This window comes from Galeopterus variegatus, unplaced genomic scaffold, assembly GCF_000696425.1.
Source record: "Galeopterus variegatus unplaced genomic scaffold, G_variegatus-3.0.2 Scaffold2354, whole genome shotgun sequence".
In the NCBI taxonomy this organism is placed as follows: domain Eukaryota; kingdom Metazoa; phylum Chordata; class Mammalia; order Dermoptera; family Cynocephalidae; genus Galeopterus; species Galeopterus variegatus.
In genome coordinates this window covers 202,057-211,440 of record NW_007728465.1, presented here as the reverse complement: position 1 = coordinate 211,440, position 9,384 = coordinate 202,057, and the positions used below count along the sequence as shown (strand labels likewise).

Here is a 9,384-nt window from a genome sequence, read left to right as displayed (position 1 = left end):
TCACCAAGTTTATGGATGGTGATGAGAAGGAGGAGGGATTCAAGTTCAGAGTGACTGTGATGAGTAATCAAAGGATCAAAAGGCTGGAAGATTATGATCCCAAGCTTCCCAGAGGTGGCCCGCATGGGAGGCACTGTGCACTGGCCCTTGGATCCAAAGGACCCCAGGATAGGTCAGCATTACCTGGAGTGGTCCTGGAGCCTCAGGTGGTGGAAGGCTTCTAAGGCCCATGTGCCCTTTCTCCCTTTTCTCTCCCTGAGAAGGAGCCTACTATGTAGAGATATGAGCTTGGGCCTTGGAAGTAGGCCCAGCCCTGGTCCAGCACCTACTTCTCACCCAACATGTGACCCAGTCAAGATAGCCTTTATAGACCTGTTTCCTCACCTGTCATCCTCCCCAGAGGGACTGTGAGGGACAAATGAACGAATGCTGGGGACAGTGCTTGGTTCACTGGAAACCACTAACCTACTGGGTGATCGCTGGCTGGGGCAGTGTTAGTGGGGAGTAGCCTAGGATGAAGGGAGCTCCCCACTCAGAGTTGCACTTCCACATGGGGCACCTTGTCTTTGCTGTGTGGCACTGGAGGAGGGGATGGGCCTCTGAGGCGTGGGAGGTACCTGACATCATGAGAAATAGCTCAGGGTGAGGGCAACTCACCCGCCTACCCGGGAAGCCCCTCGGTGTAGCTCATACACCCTAGGAGGGACAGAGTCCTGAAAGGCAGCAGCAGGCATGACCTTTCCAGCAGTGTGGGGAGTGGAAAGAGGACAAAGGTGGGTTCCAGCTCCACCACTTTCAGCTGTCTGACCTTAGATCCTCAGTTTCCTCATCTGCACAGTGGTGGTGATCATGGGGGCCCAGCAGAATTTTTCTGGGGCTCAGGTGAGTTAACAGATGCGAATGCATCTCTGAAGATAGCACTGATAGAAAGTGTGATATATGCCACCAGAGTTGTGACATAGGGCAGTCATTATGCAAAGAAAGAGCATCATTACTTGGACAGTTTCAATGACTGCTTTTCAAAATGATAGAGGAAAAGTCAGAGAATAAGAGAAAACTCACAGGCCAATTGTGGCATGTCAAGGTGGAAGGAATGTTTGAAAACCACAGTGGCTGTCCTCCTCTGATGTTTGCTGTGGCTAGAAGCTACATGGTGTTCCCACTATTAAGTGGGAATAGCTCTGGAGATTCTAAGAAGGAGCTGTGGGGAAAACAGTTTTCAAACACTCACAATGGACAGGGCCTAGAGAGCCATTTGTCTAGCTTGCCCATTTCACAGATGGTAACACCAAGTTAGCAGCTGTGCCTCCAGAAAGCCCTGTGTGTAGGTCCTGCAGAGGCTACAGCAGCAGCAGGGCAAGCCCCATCAGTGGCTCTAGTGGGTCTCAGAGGCACCTCTGTTCTGGCCCCATCCCTGCCCTGTGTGAGCAGCTGAGATCTGCCAAGAGGGGAAGGAGGTGCTGGGTATACCCTCTGTGTCCGGAAAATCCCTCCAGCTGTGCTAATACTGATGCTAAGAAGAATCAATACTCTTCATCAGCCCCTTTTCCTCCCCATTTCTGGAATAAGCAGTTGGTGTTTTTTCCAATCGTATGTAAAGTGCTCACCCTCTGTGTCCGGAAAATCCCTCCAGCTGTGCTAATACTGATGCTAAGAAGAATCAATACTCTTCATCAGCTCCTTTTCCTCCCCATTTCTGGAATAAGCAGTTGGTGTTTTTTCCAATCGTATGTAAAGTGCTGCATAGACATGGTTTTAAGACACCTGTCCAAATAGGCCATAGCCCCAAGTCACTCCTCTCTGGAGACTCTGGAGCCCTGACTCTGAGACAAGTGGAGAATCTCCTGCAATGCGGGGCCCTTTTGATAACTTCTCCACTGGGTGACTTGGGCAAGCTCTTTTGCTTTTCTGAGCCCTGGTTTCCTTATTTGTGAACTGGGGATAAGAACCATGTTCCCTGCACACGAATAGCCTGGCGCAGGGCCTGGCACATGGGCCAGGTGCTCACGGACAGGCAGCAGAGATTCCTGGGTCACACAGAGCAGCCCTCCAAGAACACCTTTCCCCAGGCTTGCTGCTTAGTCTGGAGCCATAGGCCAAAGATTGGCTGAGACCAGGTTACTTCTTTCATCCATGCTGTCACTCTGCACCCAAGCTAAGAACCTGAGAGACAAGCTGGCAGGGACTGCATGGGACAGAGCCCCTAGATCTTCTCTTGGCTGCCCTGTCAGTCTTGGAAGTGCAGGTAGGAGAGGGAAGGGAGCCACAGAGCAGGCCAGGTGCCCCCCACACATTCGGGGGAGAGCCCCAGGCAAAATGGCTTTATGCCACAGAATGGGCAGAGTCCTGCCTGGGTCCTTCCTGTGTGGAGAAAGCACCTTTCCCATCATTTCCAGCATTTGTCCAGTGTCTCCAGCTACCCACTGATGTGGTACCTTAGCTTTGCTACCTTACAAATACTAGATTTATTCCTTATTCTGCTAATGTGAGCGCAGTGAGCTGGACAAGAGTCAAGTGGCCTAGCTGACCCCACATCCTGGACCTTTGGCATGTCCTTTCAATTTTGCTGAGCTTCAGTTTCTGCCTCTGTAGTATAGTCTTATATTGGCCCCGCAGCCTACCAGAGGAGTAGAGGGTTGATTGGGAATGCCTGTGAAATTGCTCAGTGCCTCACATCCTTTGTGAAATCTAACCATACCAATGAATAAAATGTATACATTGCTACTCCCAGGGGAAAGAATTATTCATAATTAATTAGATGGACTTTCTTCTGTTTGGAAAGCTCATTATCAAGCTGTTTGGTGCAATACAAAAACAGTGCATGCCTGGCACTAGCCTAAGAGTTGACTTGAAGTTGGGGACCCTGCCCTCAGACTGGCAGGGTTTCTCCCAGTCTCTCCACAAGATGAATTCCTGCATTGAGGTATTTACCTGCTACTGGGTGCCCAAAACCCTCAGCTAGAAGTGGGGGAGGTAGGATTTGAGTCCCAGACTATAAATCAAACGACTTCCCTAGTGGAAAGCCTCAACGTGTAGGACAGAGCAGGGAGGAGCCACTCAAGCCCCCATCACTTCCTCACACACGAGAAATGTTGAGATCTCCTATCAGCAGCCCCTGATCTTTGCACCCCAATGGGTGGACTCCCTGGGAAAGGAACGGTTTCTAATTCTTCCTCCTTATTTTCCCCAAGGGCGCTGGGAAGGGGTGCAGTGTGTGGCTGGGCGGATTCACCGAAGTCCCACGGGAAGCAGGACCTAGAGCCGGGCTCAGCCCTCAGCATCAGCCAGCAAGGACCACAGACTGTTGCCAGCCGCACGGGTGGTAAATGACTGGGACCCAACTGCCCACTGACCAGGTCCTCCCTCTCTCTCATCTTATGTTTCTCACCCTACTCTGGATGGTGTGTGGTTTTTAAAGAAGGGGGCTTTCTTTTTAGTTCTCTAGGGTCCAAAAGGAATGGACCTGAGGCTTATCTTTGCACATGTTAAATAAAAATGAAAAAAAAATTCTACTCCAACAGAACAGGCTGGGCTAATGTGAGCTCTCGGCCTGGTGGTGAAGACATCAGCATGGGTAAGAGTCTGTTTCCAAACTGCATCTTGGAATTCTGACATTCCCAGATGCCTGTGAGGTGGGAGTTAAATGGAATAGGACAAACCCCTGTAGTCTCCTTTTCTCTGTCTACTCCCATTCCAATCTGATATACTTTCACATTCTGATAAAAGCCATAGGTTTAGCTAGGATGAAGTGGTAGGGAGGTGCAAGGCAATTGCTAGAGTAGGATTTTGAGTTTTGAGGAACTAGGAGTACTGCGTGGCCTGGTAAGCTGTTTGAAGAACAGCTGTGTTCTTCTTAGTCTCACTGTCTCTATAACCCTGTTCTGTACGACAGGCAGTCAGATCTCAAAATCTTTTTCTACTGTTCTGCAGTTTCCACTGTTAACGCAGTACATTTTTTTTGTAGTGGACATTATAAATAGGTCATATGTGGGGGCGGGTCTTCTCCAGCTCAAATGGCTTCCTAAAGAAAAGAAGCAGTATCTGTGGAAAGGGTCATTCAATCCTTCCCAACCCCGCTCACCTGCAGGTTCTCTGTAAAAACAATTCCAGGTAGAGCAGTTGGACTCTGGGGCACCTTCGTATAAATTAGACAAAGGGCCAGTGAGAGAGTACCAATCTATTCCTGAAATTCCAATTTTGTGACTAGTGGATGGGGAGGATGAAAGCGACTGCTTCGTTTCCTCTCCGATGAGGACATGTCTTCCTGCATACTTTTCTCTCTGGCCTATGTGAGTCAATAGAGATGCAGAGTTCTTTAAAACAGCTCCTCCACCCTCGCCTGCATGCTGGTGTAGCATCAGTCCTTGCAGTTGCCAAGTATCTGGATTAGGTGTTCGAAGGGGTGCAGGCAGTCACTCGCTCCCTTGGGTAAAGCATCTCATGGCTGAGTTCTCCTTGATGCACACTGGTCCTGTCGAGAGTCCTAGAGGAGCAGGCAAAATGAAGGCAAATGGATTTGCCAGTATGAATCAATCCAACAAGTCTGTCTTAAGGAGAATCAGAAAGAAGAGATGCAGGAGGGGAGTAGAGCAGAACAAAGCTTTTCCTTTCTTTTCTTCCTTCTCTCCGGGGTCTGCCTAACCCTGACCCAAGATATCAGGTGTTATATCCCGGCTTGCACAGGCAGGCTTGCCAAGATGGTCATCTAGTAGCCTGCCTGCACTATTGAATCTGCTGGCCACAGGCCCTGCTAAAGATACACACCCCACCCCTCTATAGAGAGTCTGAAATGCCCCTCCCTATCTCACCTTAGACTGAAAATTTTTAAATCATGTCAACTGGATAATGCTTGCTTTATGTGAGAATACTTTAGCAGAATGGATACAAATTTTCAAAACACTCTTTTCATATCTATGTATTCTATATTAAAAGTGATAAAGTCATGTTTCTGGGGCGTATTCAAGTAGCTGACAAGTAATTATTTAATAATAGTACATGAATGCATTGTAATTATTCTCACCGTAGTCAGGTAATAGCATCCAACAGAAATTTCCTACCAACCTGCTGTATCCAAAGTTTTGTAAAAAGTTGTAGAAGTTGTTGATCTTTTTGATTTTATATTCAAAAAGTCTCTTTTTATAAATATTATTTATTATACAATGTATATACCTTTGAGTTAACTAAGATTATATATTATATAAATATATATATATTTGGAGAAAATATATTTCATCATGCAGTTTTTTTCTGTTAAGTCATTAAAGAGAAGGTAAACGAACTTAAAATGGATACATTGTACAATGTGTGGAGTTTCCAGATTAATGCTCAGGAGGTCAAAAATATCCAATTCTGAATGTGGCAGCCTCAGCTAATTAAATGACCAAATTAAAGTCATTCCTTCTGTTCTCTAAGCAAGGTCGTCTAAGATGTCATGGACAGTGGGTATGATCTACTATAGGACTTCCTAATAGGCTTACTTTGCTCTATCTAAGTCAGCTTCCAACAAGGAATTTCCAGTTTTACAAATAACCTATTTGGGCAGCAATTCATTTCATAGATTGGGCACTTTCAATGTATAAGTTAATAGTCACAGACACTCCTAAAAGATGTGGCCCAAGGCCATCAAACCACAGGGCTAGCCACTGCCTTAATTTCCTCCTCACCACGTTTTCAACTCCATTTATCGGGAAAATAGGATTTGTCCTATTGAAAATGAAACTTCTAAAAATGGTCTCTCCCCTGCTAGCTCCGCTGTGGGAACTGAGCTATAGAAGAAGTGGGTTGGTCGGCAAGAAGAAATGGTGTGCTTTGGGCACTGGGTTGTCTGGAACAAGTGTCATTTGAAGTTGTAGACTGGTTTGGCCAGAAAGGACCTACCAGTGGGCATGCTCTGGGGGAGGGCATTCTCTCTTGGACTGCCACTTCAAAAGGACTCACCTGAAGCCTTCTTAAGGATGAGATGTTGTAACTATTTTATGACAACGGACAATCCTTTAGTTTTCAGACTTACCTATAAAATGTCACTTTCAGAAAACAGCTAAAATGTTTTTCTCTGTCTTTCTCTTGATCTACCTCTCTTAGGAAGATGGACAATCCTTTAGTTTTCAGACTTACCTATAAAATGTCACTTTCAGTTTATTTGGCAGTTTCAGAAAACAGCTAAAATGTTTTTCTCTGTCTTTCTCTTGATCTACCTCTCTTAGGAAGAAATCTTATTTGCCTCACTTCGTAGAAAAATAATGAGAACAAGAAAATAAAGCAGTCTGTCCTGTGCAGTGGCGATGGGCCACCTGTGCTGCTCAGACCTCTAACTTTAGATTAGGAATGGTTACTAGGAGTTCATGAACTTAATTTTGCCCATGATGCATCTTTATGTAGTCCCTGAAAAGCTTAAAACAAAAACTGTTGCCTCAGCTGTGCAAGGAACTGGACATGTAAGTATACAGATGTCCTCCACATCTGACAGTACTGGCCATCTTTTATTTCACTTTTACAAAAAGCCAATACTCACCTATCCTGGCATTCTGGGTACTTTTTTTTAACCTAAGGATTGCCAAATATTTAAATGGTCTCTATTCATACCTACCAAGGCCATTTGTAATCTTAGAATTAACCATATTCTGTGATTAAAGAGAACAACAGTTTATATCTGTGCTTGAACATTCAGTTTCCCCATAAGCATAAATACTTATAAACATCTAAAAACACAAGCACACTTTTAAAAAATCCAGAAGAAAGAAAAGAGACAATGTGAGAAGATATTTTTCAAAGCAGTATTATTTTATGAAGAAAGACGGAGGGAAAGTGTGTGAGAGAGCTCAAGAATGAGATACAAATAAATGCAGAAGGTAAGAAGGTAAAGAAAAAACAGGGAAAAGCAGGGAGACACAGTGGTGAGATTATTCTACATGTGTCTAATGATGTCTCCCGTGCTGGCCCTGGGCAAACAGACATGTACTTATGTGTGGCTGATCTGCACACACGAGTGTAGTCAATTCAGCAAAAGAATGGCTGCTACAAGTTTGTCGTCTTTTCTCCTAGCTTGCTGGAACTTTCTAGGAGGCAAAAATCTTACCATTAATCCTATACTTCCCAAACAGACAAAGTCAGTTGTGTGGAGACTGTATCTGGGAAAATTTCAAACATGAGTCCTCGCAAATTCTGTCTTCACCTACCTGGGATTCTTGCTGATGATCATAGGCACTATCTCCTGGATCTTAATGCCACAGTGTCCATACAGCACATACCCTCTGTAGGCTCATCTCCAGGACCTGATCTCAGCTCAGCTTGCTGGCCGATGAGATACTTTAGATCATTTTGCAATAACTTCTGTAATTTTTACATGCTTTTTTGAACTCTCATACACACCTTTCCCATCCACTTCTTTGAAGAGGCTATGGGCCAAGTTGCCAGGCAAGGAAAATGAAGTCCCATGTTTAAACACCTTCTGCGTTTGGGCTGGAGTGGTTGTTTATAGCTGACTCAATGCTTCAACCAGTCTGTTTATCAGGACAGACTCCCCACCGGTCTCCTAGTGTTGCTGACTTTCTGGGCTGCCTCTTATCCTCACCTGAGCCAATGCTAAGGATCAGGGTTTAGGCTAAGAGATCTGATAGCTCAAAAAAAATGCAAAAAAAACTATAAAGGATACCAAAATGTGAAGAAATCTCATTGAAAGTATTGGTTTGTACATTTCACAGAAAGGAGTAATTCTAACTGAGAAACAGCTTTCCTTTCTGGTTTATTGCTAACCTTATTTATGGCTTCAGTACATCTGCTTTTTAATAAGGTAAAATAAGCATAAAGCATAAGTATAAAGATTCTTGCTGTACATATCTTTTTGATATGCTAATGATGTTTTTCTTTTTAACTACATTTTCTAAATAATTAAGACATTTTAAAATAAAAATCATCCATCTCCTTATTCTAGTTGTAACAAACTGAGGGGTTTCTTTTCTGAGCCCCCTCTTCACACATTCCTATCAGTTATACATATTTTGTATGAAATATTGGTCTACAGAACATTTTCAAGTATATTTACTCTTTATTGCATTCCTTCATTTGCATTAAACAATATAATATTTATATTTTTCAATATAGTTTTGGACAAAACACAAAGACATTAACCTCATTTAACAAGAGACATAAGTTAACACAATGTGTGCTACTTTCATGGGAGAAGGAAAGAGGCAAGATCTTAAATAGAAAAAGGAATCCAGGATACTGGCCACCAGGAATCACAGAATTTCACAATACAGTCCACTGTTTAGAAAGCCACAAAATAAGCTAGGGATGAAAACCAAAACAAAGTAGCTATGACATACAGGTCTCTACCAAAAGTATACAAAGAGCAAGATTTGGAGATGATTTGCCTTCTACCATGGGGACAAGAGACAAAGCCACACCCAAGTGCCACTGTGGCAACAAGCCTCACAGCGACGTGTGATAAGAGCCTGAGGGTGGCTTCTGAGTGCTTGTCTTTGCACTTGAAGAAGCAATGGGGAGAGAGTGGCATGCTCCCTAAGTCTCATCACCAAGTATGATGACCTAATTAAATTCATTTTAACTCAATTATAAGACAAATCACCCTCAAAAGGACTCAACGAGTCTTTTCCTTCAGAAGGACGTAGAGGGTAAAGGAAACGTGTTCAATGTATTGGAATGGACATTAAAGGACAGAGGGCAGAGGGCTAGAAAACATTTTATTTTTCTGGAGAATAGTGTCTTATTTAGATACTAGATAGTACAGATAATTTAAAATATAGGATACATTTTAAGTAAGTCATTAAGCTAAGGAGAAAAGTGATGATACTAATAAGCCTTTAATATTATACTAAGGAATTGACCCACTTTGAGTTGGACACTAATTAGTGCCGAGAGGTTTGTAAATTACTTTATTTTAATAACTCCTTTCTGTTTAGGGGTGTACGCTTTTTCCGCACATATCTTTCACACGTTTTTAACAAAATCTACCAAGTGATACTAATTAGCATATCTCTCACCACAGAGCAAATTAGTTACATTAAGGGAATGTCACAGCCAACACTGTAATAATATTACTTTCTTTTAAGAAAGATCTCCTGATTGCAACTTGGAAACATCTCTGAAGATGATTGAGAACAGCATCTTAAATATTCAAAGCTCTGTTTCTTTAGGCAAAGATAATAACCAGTTTTGTGGGAGAACACTTAAACAGATACCTAATAACCTTTAGTGTTAGCTCAGGAGAGCTGCAAGAGAATACCTCTGACCCACACCCCTATTCACGGCTCCTGGTTCGCATGTAGAAAGTCTACCTTCTCATAGACCAAGTTGTTGTCCTGCAACATTCATTACATTTATTGAAGAGGTTTTTTTTTTTTTTTTTTTTTTTTTTTGGGGGGG

At 43.4% G+C, this 9,384-nt stretch overlaps 1 protein-coding gene across 1 annotated transcript in view; it reads left to right on the top strand.

Annotated features, from left to right (window-relative positions):
- The window catches only part of WNT3 (wingless-type MMTV integration site family, member 3), a 48,071-nt gene extending 44,581 nt beyond the window's left edge, over positions 1-3,490 (top strand). Inside the window, exon 5 of the mRNA XM_008581427.1 lies at positions 3,192-3,490. The gene's annotated coding sequence lies outside the window, so the exon portion shown is untranslated. The remainder of the gene's footprint in view (positions 1-3,191) is intronic.
- The last annotated feature ends 5,894 nt before the right edge of the window (positions 3,491-9,384 follow it).